Here is a 12706-nt window from a genome sequence, read left to right as displayed (position 1 = left end):
CTTATCAATTAATTTAAAGTGCAGTCTAACTTTGCTTAACGAGCACATCGCATGAGTGATTCGCATTACGAGCAAAACAAAATGGAGAAAAAGTGACGCGCTTAACGAGCAACGAGGGATTAGGGGACACCATGATGTCATATAATATATTGGCCTATATCAATCTGTATTGAGCGCTTGTTTGAAGAAAACTCTTTTATAGAAGTTTTGGTAGAATAGCGTTGTTAACGCGAATCCGAGAGATTTGGGCTAGTGCCTATGGAGCCTTGATCGGTGAAATTATGTCTCTGGCCATGATTATGGGGCTTAAGGTGGATAACAATGACATCGAAAAATTGGTGAAAGAACACAGCCTGAACTACCGAAGAAATTATGGAGCTGCATTCTGTATCAAAACATGCCGAGGAGATTTGGTCAGGAGAAGTGAAAATAATAGACTCAACAAAGCAACAACCTTTCAGTGAAATCAAGAATATGCTGAAAGAGTCGGAAATTACATACGTAACTGCAACGTACATTGAGAAGCATCAACTTAATAAAGCAATAGCTATGAGCACAACAGATTCAACGATAATGCTGCTTCATATTTTCGCCAAATTTTGAAAAGTAGCCAAACACAAATATCTTTAGATAATTTTCTTTAAAAAAAAGCATGCATTATAAGTAATAAATTATATTATCATACAATTATTTGAATATTTTTTCGAAATTGTACGCATCGTCCTACTTTACATGGACTCCTATTAAAGAAATTGCTTCGCCTTAAGAAGTGTTTCTCATTACAAGATTCAGAAACGAATTACGCTCGTTAAACGAAGCTCCACTGTATTCATTTCCAAAATTGACTCATCTTTCTATACTTAAAACTGTCTTAAAATGAAAATGATACAGATTGTTTTTCCGCTGATTTTTGACAAGTTTTTTCAGTTACTAAAAATGCTATAAATTGAAACGCCCTTTTTACTTTTTTTGTATGCGTAATGTAGAGTAATCTTTAAAAAAAATCGAACTCGATATTTTGACGAATCACCTCGTTTCAGATTTCCCTGAGTTCGAAAAACACATTTTAGGAAAGTGTCCGTCTGTCTGTCTATCTGTGACAAAGATAACTCAAAAACGCTTTGAGCTAGACGCTTGAAATTTGGCATACGTTCTTTACACCAAATTTGCATATTTCTATCAAATTTTAAGTAAAATCTGTTCAAAGAAACTACGTATGTCCGGCTGTTCGAGTATAAGTTAACATAACTACAAATCGAAGTGAGCGAGATAGATGAGATTCGCAACACAGATTTAACATCTGTAGTGTCGATACCTGTTGAAGTCTGAGCCTAAACCAATTACTGATTGACTGCATGTGGGTCTGTACTTTCAGATACATGTTGTTGTTTCTAATGGCACTTGCCATAGACAAGCTCGCTGATGAAATCAGCGATTTTAAGCCGAGGGTGCGTCTCTTGTTTTTTAATAGCTCCAACTAGGGCCAAGAGTACGTCTTAGCTACTCACGCATCACATTCGCTTGCACAGCCCCTTTTTACAGGAGGGCACTTCCACACATCTCACAGATAGAACAGATGAAGAACAACCATGCCCGAACCGGGACTCGAAACCAGGACGCTCAGATCACGGGATAGACGTGCTACCCCTAAGCCAGGACGCCGGCTCAGAAACATGTAAACGAGATAATTCAAAAATGCAATGACTTAAATGTATCAAATGAAGTATGGGATTTTGTGACTTCAAGTGAAGTTTTGTGTCAAATCTTTGTTTCAATCGACTGAGAAAAACATGTCTGAATAGCAAATTCTATTTTCTAATGCTATTAACAGCATGCCAGGGATCAATTCCCAAAACATTCGCCAAGGATAACACGCTGGATTTACTAAAAAGGCCAAATTCACGCCAAAAGTTAATATTTCGTAACTATTGTACACCAATGTCAAGCAAGACATTTTCTGGCATGATATATTTATTAGAAAGCATGCGAAAAAGTTTTGGGGAGACCACATCCACTGGTTAGCAATATATTATTCGATGCCATTTATGTTTATTTGGTAGGGAAAAAATCTTAATATTTTCCAAGAAAGAGAAAGGAAATTAGAATTAAATATCTCAGGAGAAAATGAAGTCAAATGCTAAAAAGACAAAATATAATTAATTTTTTGATAAGTTCTGATCAACTATTATACGTTTAAAGATTGTTTTTTTTTTCTTTCAAAAGAGAGAAATCTGTACCTAAATCACTAATTCATGGATATATAATGATTAGATCGATTATGTATTATAAATGCTGAAATTTGTAAATGTTTCTCTATCATTTGAGTAAATAAATAGAAATTAATTTAATTCAAGCCAATTTCTATATTTTGTTTAACAAAGAACTCTTGGTTTGGATCGTAATGCCAACAACCAAATTTCTGACACATAAATATCGAAATTTATAGTCTCGGTATATTTTAATTAAATAACATTTTTTAATAAATGCTGCATGCTACTGTGCTAAATCCTACAAATTATATTATTAATAATTAATTTTTATGAAATTGAAAAGACGATCAAAGATTGAAGTGAAAATTTAGAAAATCAAATTTATTAAACAGGAAAGGCGTAAGCAATATTTATATAATCAAATGGCACATTTGTAGTGACATATTGTGAGTTATACAGTGAAGGTACTCCATCACATGACAATTATCACGATAGTTCGCAGCAATTATAATTCTCTCCTTTTTCCATTAAGTTTTAGTTGTTTTTCTCCGAGAAGATTTGCACTCATGATAATGCACCATTGTTTGGATTTCCAGCAGGCCGAATTCTACCCCTATGGGATTATAAATAATGCAATGCAGACACCAAGAACTCTATGATATAACAAAGGCAAAAGCTGAATTATAAATGTAGACAAACATTAATTTGCAGATATACAAATTTGTATACTCAAAAGATAAAACATATTTTTGAACAGAGAGAGTACATATCTTCAAATTTAATATTTCACTAACTTTACGATGCTAATGAGGTTATTTTCCATACAAGAAATAAAAAGTTTAGTTCTTCTTTGCTGTCCATTCAGCAAGCATACACTTATTACATAAAATATTTTTATCTGTTTTGAATTTTTTTCCCCTATTTGTGATATTTATATTACAAAAATAGTTTTTAGTTTCAATTAGATTAACACCCAAGATATAAATTTATACTCAAAACAGCAACAAGACATGAATTTCAGATACGCTGCATATACAGTGGATCTTAGGCAAAATATAGTTTTAAATCGTCTACCATGTGATTACAAATCTTATCCTGTTACTTTAAAAGGGCAGTGCTGCCCCGGTGACCTAATGTTAAGGTTTCAGTCTCAGGGCTGGAGGATTCCAGGTTCCAGAACCAATTCCACCGAAGAACCATCATCTAAGCGGGTACGGTGCATGCTAATCCGTCGGGGCCAAATGTCCTCAGGGCCAAATGTCAGGTGTCATCCTCGTCATGTGACCGCTGTTCAAAATGACGCGGTCCGTCTCAAAATAGCCCTAGTGTAGTTTTAAAAACAGAACGTTAATATTACTAAACTTATAAGACAGTGCTTTCAAGAATGGCAATTACAAATGGAATGCGGGTACTAACTATAAGACAATTTTATAAATGAAAACTTACCCTTTTATTTACACAATTACTGGTAAATGAAATTTCAGAGATTCGAACTTAAAATCTTTTTTTGATAAAACTATTAAATTATCAAATTAATAAATAGTCTAAACAATTTTACCAGTGTTTTATGTACTATTTAAACTCTCAAGAAAATTTTTATATTACCATGTCGATGACGATGCCATGCAGAGGCATGCTAAGGCAAGTCTAGGAATCAGACTTGTTTTAGAACAGCTTTAAGTAATATTGTGTAATTAACCATGAAAGAACTAAGTCTTGAAATTAATCTATTTTACTAGTAACATGACAGGTAAAACAAATTAAGACAATTTATTACATGTGATACTGCTTTTCTCTTGCTATGAAGATGTGAAGTTTAAATCCCTAAGGAAGACCGAGTCCAATTACACCAAGCGAGCAGTCAGTCGAACTTAAGTGATCCCAACCCACTTCAAAACATTTCATATCCGAAAGCGAATATGTAGACCACTTAAATTTAATGCATTATACTTATACGCTTCCTAATGCATTATACTTATACGCTTCCTAATGCATTATACTTATACGCTTCCTAATGCATTATACTTATGCCTGTAACTTATACGCATTGCTAATAACAATGTAGAATCATTTTAAGGCAAATAAATAATTCCTGAAATTAATTCACCTTAAGTGTAAAATATGGCATTTTTTTTTCAAAAATATGATAATTGTTAAATTTCTAAATACAAGAGAATTCAAGTGCCGATCTGTTTTTTCTGTAAACTATGATATCTGGAAACTATGATATTGAAGAAATCCTATGTGCATTTGCTGCTGTAATAAAATATCATTAATTCGAGCATATTTAATTCGAATTTTTCTGGTACTTTACATTTTTTATTAATATGACATTCAAATATGGTTCAAATAAGTTCTTTCTATTTCTAAATTATTTCTGTAATTAAATAGATCCATACAATGTGTCCCTATCAATATTAAATGACAATTTTATGACCCTTAGTTTACTCGAGGACTTTACTACTACATAATATATTCAATCAAAGAAGCACTAAATAGATATTTATTTAGACAAAAAGAATAAATTCCTTAGATATAAATTTTACTGTTTATTTTTTAATTTTTAGGACAAACGTTGTATTTTCATTTCAAAGTTACTGAATTATTTAGAGAAATTATTATTTATAAAACATTATATTATAATTATTTCTCTATTTATTAAAATTACTGTTGGCTCATTTACTAGTTATGAATTATTTTATAAAATCGTTAACTATTGAAATGAATATGTACTGTTTAGCATTTCAGTTTAGTTTAAAAATTTTACATCCTTATTTTGAAAATTGTTGTTTTCTATTGGTTTACTTATTTTTAAGACCTGGTTTTTCTAAATTCGAATTTTCTGTTAAACCAAATTTTTATTATGGTACCATCAACTTCGGGTTAACCAGGCCTACTTTATAAAAGTTAAGATTACTCAATGAAAAAAAAAGAAACAAAGAATATACATTTTCGTGTAATTTAGATAATGAGATCACTTGAAAATATCCTCAGAAACAATTTTGCCTAGGTAATGTGCAACATAAAATTTCCGATTATTGTCAATAAAAATATTAGATAAGTATTCAAAATTAACCTTTACACAGACATATTGTCCCTAAAGTATTTTTCCTTTAAAAATTCTGATATTTTCGAACGATAACTTTGAAAATATTTTCTTTAAATAAAAACATTTTTATGACAACATTCAAAAAATTATCTATTCGATGTCCACACTTTGATTTTTTTTTTCTCTCATTCCAGCAATAAAGCGTTTATTCCATATTTGTTAAAAAAATTATTTTTAATTGAACGATAATAACTTTCACATGATTAAAAATATTTATAATATCCCCGGATAGTTAAATTAATAAATTCGCCATAAAAATGTATATAATATTTGCCTTTGGCGTGAGTTGCAATGCACTGGTAAATAAATGCAATAATTAAAAAAAAAAAAAGATACTTCCTTCAATGAGGCCCCACCTCAGATATAGGGATAAGAGCCTTACGGTAGGGGGTTGCCCGCGCCATCCTGGTGGGCATAATAACGGTGTGGGTCACCTCTGCTGATGACTGGACGTACTTCCTACAGGAGGAATTGTACCGTGGTAAAACAGAGACCTTAGAACTCAGCCATAGTTCCCGCCTCTCACTGTCGACGCGAAATGATCATTCAGTTTAACCGTATGCTTTCGGGTAGGTCGAGGTGGCTCAAGTATGCTTTCCTTAAATAAAAAGGGTATTGCTCAGGTGAAAAAAGTTTGTTCTGTTTATTTTCCAGCGTAACGAAGAATAAACAATCTAGGAAAGGCAGCACTACACGATGAAAAATCCTGTCCAAAAATCGATACAAATCCCCAAGACCTCCTCCCAAATTTCACTCATCTAATTTGTAGCATTTTGGATTTGTCGCATTCACATTTTCTTGGATATGCATCCTACCCAATGATGGATTTGAAATGAAATTTAACGAGTGCCTGTGATTCTTATAAAAAGCTTGCATTACGAATTTTATGTATCTAGCTCGTTCTGTTTTTGAGTTTATAATGTTTCATTTATCCTATGTATGTCACTGTATACAGAGCATACAGAGCGATAGACTGCCTGTCTTCTGGTGAGTTTGCAATAAAAAAATTTTCTACAATTTCGTAGAATAAAATTCGCATTTATATCAATCCTTTCTACATCTGCAATTTTGGTTGGCACTTAACAAATTTCATCCATCTTGCTCATTGAGTTTTTTTAGATATGTTCGCAAACATATAGGCCCTCTGTTAAATTCTGTCTAAACTTTATAGAGATCCACAATTTTAATATAAAAAAACGCATACCCAAATTCATCCATATACACGCATGCATAATTTCAAAAATGTGTTTTTCGAGCACCAGATTATGTAAAATTGTCAGATTTTCTCATTGTATACTTCATTAAGAAAAAGGCAAAAATAAGACTGAATACTGCTTTCTTAAGCATTATAAAAATATATTTCCTGCTGGCTTTTGAATATTATTAAAGGTGAAAAATTATTTCTATAGATAAATAAATTTATTTTTATTAATTAAGAGTAAAAAAGTTTTATTGATTAAATTTGGTTTTTAAAGTGAATTAAGATGCCAGAAAATGACTTATATTTTAAATGTTCCTTAAATAGTGAATACTCCGTGTTGTTAATTTTTTTTATAACACTACATATTATTCAGAAAATAATTCTTTTTTATTATGTTGTTTTTATTTCATAAAAAGGTTTAATTGTTTTTATAGTGTAAAATAAAATCACAATTTTTTTACGAAATTGAATAGATTCCTAAATTTTACACAGAAACAATTGTTATTCTACTTAATGTATAAATTTTTCTAGTTAAATACTGTGTGTCTATAATTTAACTATAGGTGTGCAGAATTCCATTATGAAAAAATATTTTTAAAAAAAACTCATTATCATTTTCAGTACATATTGTTTAGAACCTTCGGAATCAATTTATAAAAGTAAAAAAAAAAAGTTATACTTTCGTTACCCAGGATACAAATGGAATTGAAGGATGATTTGGGTAGTATAATAGGAATAAAAAATTTTAAAAAGGTATATTTAATGTAATAGACTAAAATTTAATGTGAATGTTTAAATACGAAAATAAACTTCCAGCAGGTACATTGTACTTTCAGCATTTAATTGAATCTCACATATTTGCAATCCACTTATTAAATTACAACTTTGCTCCTTTTTTAAAAAATTTTGTTCCTTTCATTTCGTTATTTAATTTATAAAACGTATTCAGTATGTTTCTTTTCCCCACTTTCAAATTCAAAATATCATTAGCGACTGCAGAAGACTTCGATCTGTCTATATGACGTGCAATGTTTTACATTCCTTTAAATCGGCACAATTAAGTTATTCACGTTTCTAAAGTGCACAAGCCATTCTAAATTATACCATAAAGGTTATAAACTAAGTTATGAAATGAAAGAAGCAAAACTGCAGAAAAAAAGATACAAATGAACAGTAAATTGTAAAATTTCAGTGAAATATTCAAAATGAAATGTAATTGTTAAAAAGCATTACTATGTAATGCCCCACACAATAAACCGTCCCCTCCACATGCTTTTTTCACTGCCCCAAAGCAGTCTGAAGTGCTACATTTGCCCCTGGTGCCAAAAATATAAACTGTTCTCCTTTTATTTTTTTATTTTTTCGTTATATATCAGTTTCCTTCTTCTAAATAATATGTATAAGACATGATGTTGCATTTATCTTAACACATTTGAATCCCAAATATCTATGCATTAATTATAGCCACCTAGTAGAGCAGAAATTTTTTTGATCTCAAATATATTTTGAAATACAATGGAAGTTGAATAAGTCTTTCATTTCTCGAATTTGTTATCAACGTAATGTTAAAATAATATCTATAATTTAATTTTATTGCGTTTAATTTAATGCCAAAACTAAAATTTGCAAAACTGTTTTGATTTCTGATTTATTTCTTTTATTTAAATGTGTCTCTACCTTGTTTTCTCGATAACTGTAAGTGAAATTTGTGTAGCGCTTGTTTGTAACTGAAAGAGATCTTTAATTCGTTTAACCATTAAAAGTTGTACTGTTGTTCAGTGTATTCAATCAAAGAAGGGATCAAAAATTTCACTTAAAAAAATCTCTGAGCGTTTTAGATGTGAACTTAAATTGTTCCCTTGTTTTGAAGTTTAATTTATACTAGTTGGATGTTTTTATACTGTTTTAATAAAATTTGCTATTTTTTTATTTTATTTTTTATTGAAATTTTATTTTTAAATAATAAATTTTATTTCCTAAACTATTTAAATTACTTCCTTTTTATTTTATGATCATGAATTAATTATTAAGATTGTTAAATATAAAAAATAAATATTCATAGATACTTCCATTTTCAACTTAAAAATGGTTGTTTTCCTCTGCTGTATTTATTTTCAAACTTAGTGTTTGTAATGGGAATTTTTGGGTCAGTAAAATTTTTATCGTATCCCGTTAATTTCGAATGAACCAAATTCATTATAAATTTGTTTTAGGAATTGTCACTTTGCTGTGTTTTTCAATGCACATTATACGAAACAATATTTTTGTAACGTCTGAATGGATAAGAAAAAATGCTCGTTATTTGCTTTACATTGCCCAATCAACTTAAAATGCTGGATTTTGAGACCTAATTTTTCCTCATTCAGAATTAATAGTTAAATCTTAGTTAACTGATAAATATAAGCATTGGAATTTTAGTATGTAACATATATAAATAGGTAATAGCCAACAAACTCTATTACATTTACTATTATGTATACGAGGATTAAAACAAAATTATTCTGAGTATTGAGTAAAACGTTTACAGTAAATAATGAGTAGCAGGTAGAAATAGGTGCTGTTATTCTTCTTTAAATGTTATTCTTTTATAAAATGTTTCACATTGGAACTTAGCTTATTTCTTTAGACTATTCTTTGCAATATATCGTCAATACAAATGCAAACTATCGAATATTAAAAATCGCGTTTGATAATTGTGTTCTCTAGGTGAATAATAATGTTTGATTATTAGAATATTATTGATAAATGTCAGATGCGTTTAGGATAATGTCTTGAGCTTGAATTTTTTTTTTTATAATCTTCTTTTTATAAGCAATTTCTTTCAATAATCTGTATTCGTATTGACAATATCAGACAAGTAGTATATATTCTGTAACCCTGATTACATTTCTGGAATTAGCATCTCATTTGAAAGTCGCGGATGACACCTAAACTAACATCCTATTGTTACAACTTCTAAACCATATCATTTAGGGCATTTTTGAGTGTTTAACACTTTTTTATTAACTCGTTTTCTGCTCTGTCTGTTTGTCTATTCGATGCAAATTTTGCAATCGATTTTAAACTAACCTCTCGATAAGCTAAAGACTTGAAACTTTAAACATAGTTCAAAACTGGATGGCAATGTAATAATAATTCGATTTATTATCTGCCTATTTTTTTTTATAAGTTCCGTACAAATTTTGAAATCGATTAAGAAACTTTCAATACCGACAGATGTCGCCCTGCTAAGTCATTAGCTCATCGGGATGTTAGTTTAAATTCGACTACAAAATTTCACACACATAAGAACAAAAATCAAAAAATGCTAATTTAAATTTAAAAAATATTAATTACGCTTTTAAAACGGAATAAAATGTATAAAATAACTTCTAACAAACATACAAATTGTCCTGAAAACTTGCGATTGAGAATTTTAAATCTGTTTCAGGTTATAAATGTGCATGTGTAGGATAAATTATTTTATATTTTTAGTCCGTTTTACAAGCTTGGTATATTTAAAAAAATATTTAAATAAATATTACGTTTTTAATTGACAAAGCCCACTTGAAAATGATGAATTTTGTTGAGCCTCGATCTGCGATCGTGAAAGACAACTACAAAAACAGAACAAACGCATCAGTGGTCTAGCAGGATAAGATGAGAAATTTGAGTCGGGCGAAAAAAATCATTGGTTCTATCCTGATTGTTTGTATTTTTTTGTTCAAAAACACAGCGTGCGATTTAGCATTGAATTGCTCTCTATGATCGTGTTGGTTGTTTCTTCATTTTGCTTCAAGCAAAACGCTAATGGAAGGCAATTTTTTCTGAAAGTGTACTAAAAAAGTTAATGCTAATGTCCTCATGCTAATGTCTTATTTTCACTTCAGTTGATCCTAAATACTTCGAGATCAAGGGAGCTGTAAGCATCCCTTTCTTCGTGAGATCCTGGTTTTATAAACAGATATAGGGATAAGACAAGTGAGATTAATCGACGAATCTAATATTCTGCCACAACGTATTCCAAAGTGACAAGAATAGAAAATCTGATGGGAAAGTTTCACCTTTTAGAGCCTACACATTGATAAAAAAAAGTGAGCCTATTCCATCGAATATCCTCTATCTATGCAGGTCTGGTTCATGTTCATTCCGTCAAGATTTTAACACCAATTGATCTAAAGTGGCGGGGATGTGTTACCGGTCAGTGGTCTAGAACTAGATTTTCTCCTTTGAAAAGGACAGATCGAGGAATAGAACAACTATTCCATCAAAAATCAAATCCTTTACGAATGCAAGTCTGGTGTGAAATGTTTCAGCTGGAATGAAACAAATCTACTTGTGTGGCTCAGAAATTTGGAGAGGGAATCGCCAGATAAGATATCACTTTCATTTTTGATCCCTGACTTCCATCCCAAAACAGCCCTTATGAAACTAGCATAAGACGTCGACCTAATAAACTAAGATGCATTGATTGACCTAATAATTTCAAAACATGTTCATTGAAATTATGCGAATAATTCTTGAAATTATGCGAATAATTCTTGAAATTATGCGAATAATTTAAGAATTTATCTACAGAGCTTTATACTTCTAGCATTTGGAAAGTAAAAATAATATGAAATCTTAGTTAGTAGTTCATTTAAATCAAGAATGATTTTTTTTACTTGATTTTAAACAGAGCAGTAAATAAAAAAAAATCTCCATAAGCAAATGAGCTGGTCTATAATACGTCAATGCTTTTAAACAAGTATAGTTAAAGTTATAAAATTAATCAAAAATTCATTTAATATCTGTTTAAATCTAAAGTTATATTAAATGCTTTGTCTTTTTAAATTATAATATATTTAATCAAAATATAGTTTTCATGATTTAAATCTGAAAAAGTAAGGTAAATAAAGCTGAATTCATGATAAATGTTTATAAAATTGTTAAATATCTATAAAAGTTTTAACAAACAAAAATTTGTGAAAACTGAGAATATTTTTTTTTAATATTTGGGAATTGTGTTACTAATAAACGTGAATTCACGAGCATAATGATAAATGAATAAAATGCACATAAGCAAGGGACTATTTTAAGTTTTGGGAGAGAAAAAATGACATTTAGACAAAATAGGCTTCTTTTGTAATATAAAATATGATTGAAACCAGCGGGATACATCGCCTCAATTTTTATTTACAAATATGATGCAACTTATTATAATTCTTCTAATACCCTGGCGAGAATCAAATATCGGATTTGGACCTCTTTCCTTTGGCTGACTAAGTTCAAGATTTGATACAAACGAACAATTAAGAGACATACAAACTTAACTTATTTAACCTATTGCGTTTTTAAATTATTGCATTCAGGCACACACGAATAGATCGGCCGACAAATAGTAAACCCTTTGACAGATTTGATCCAAATTTTGATCCTTATATGCAATTCAAGCAATATAATCGTATGATAAATTTCATTTATCTAACTCAATGCGGTTAAAGTATTTCTCGTAATCGCATACATACAGATAGGCAAAACTCAACAATTGCTGTGTGCAGACCATATATTAAATTTTATCCGTCTAATTTGTTGCGTATTTTAATCACCGTGTTCATAGGCAGAAAGATATAACCAAATCTGTTCATAGGTAGATAGTTCCAAAAATCTATTAGGAACTCAACAGTAAAAAAAAAAAAAATGGCGATTCATCAGAAATCTAGAGGTGGAATTTTTTTGTGTGATTACAATTATTTTTTCTTTCGATATACTTTTTATGAGAGAAGTAATGTCTAATTTAGATTAAAATATACTCAAGGTTGCAACGTTTAATTATATATACCTGCTTTCCAATATAAAAATAGGAATATATTTCTAGCAACCATGTAATTATCTTCTTAACTGAAGAAAATCTGAATATAATTTTTGATTTTAAAGCATTTCTTTATGATGAAATATCCAAAAAATAGCATCAGGAACTCTGAGTAATTAAGACTTATCTCCTTGTAGTCATTCGCAAAGAACTTTTTATATAGCCTTAATACTGTGCTTTCTTATTCCCTGTTCAAAAATATTAAGCAGCACGAATAGTAAATTCAAAAATATTTACACGCTTTTAGTAACATGCAATAAAGTACCCTTGAAAGTAATTTTTTAAAAGTCAAATATAAAAAAATAAAGATGAAAAACTAAATTGTTAGAGGATGAGGCGTAGATAGAAATACTCTA

General features: G+C 29.9%; 1 protein-coding gene across 1 annotated transcript in view; it reads left to right on the top strand.

The window, feature by feature from the left end:
* Positions 1-12706, top strand: part of LOC129959874 (glutamate receptor ionotropic, delta-1-like) — a 97089-nt gene that overhangs the window by 24990 nt on the left and 59393 nt on the right. The window lies entirely within an intron of this gene.

The sequence above is a fragment of the Argiope bruennichi genome, chromosome X2, assembly GCF_947563725.1.
Source record: "Argiope bruennichi chromosome X2, qqArgBrue1.1, whole genome shotgun sequence".
Taxonomy (NCBI): domain Eukaryota; kingdom Metazoa; phylum Arthropoda; class Arachnida; order Araneae; family Araneidae; genus Argiope; species Argiope bruennichi.
This window is presented reverse-complemented; position numbering and strand designations above follow the sequence as displayed.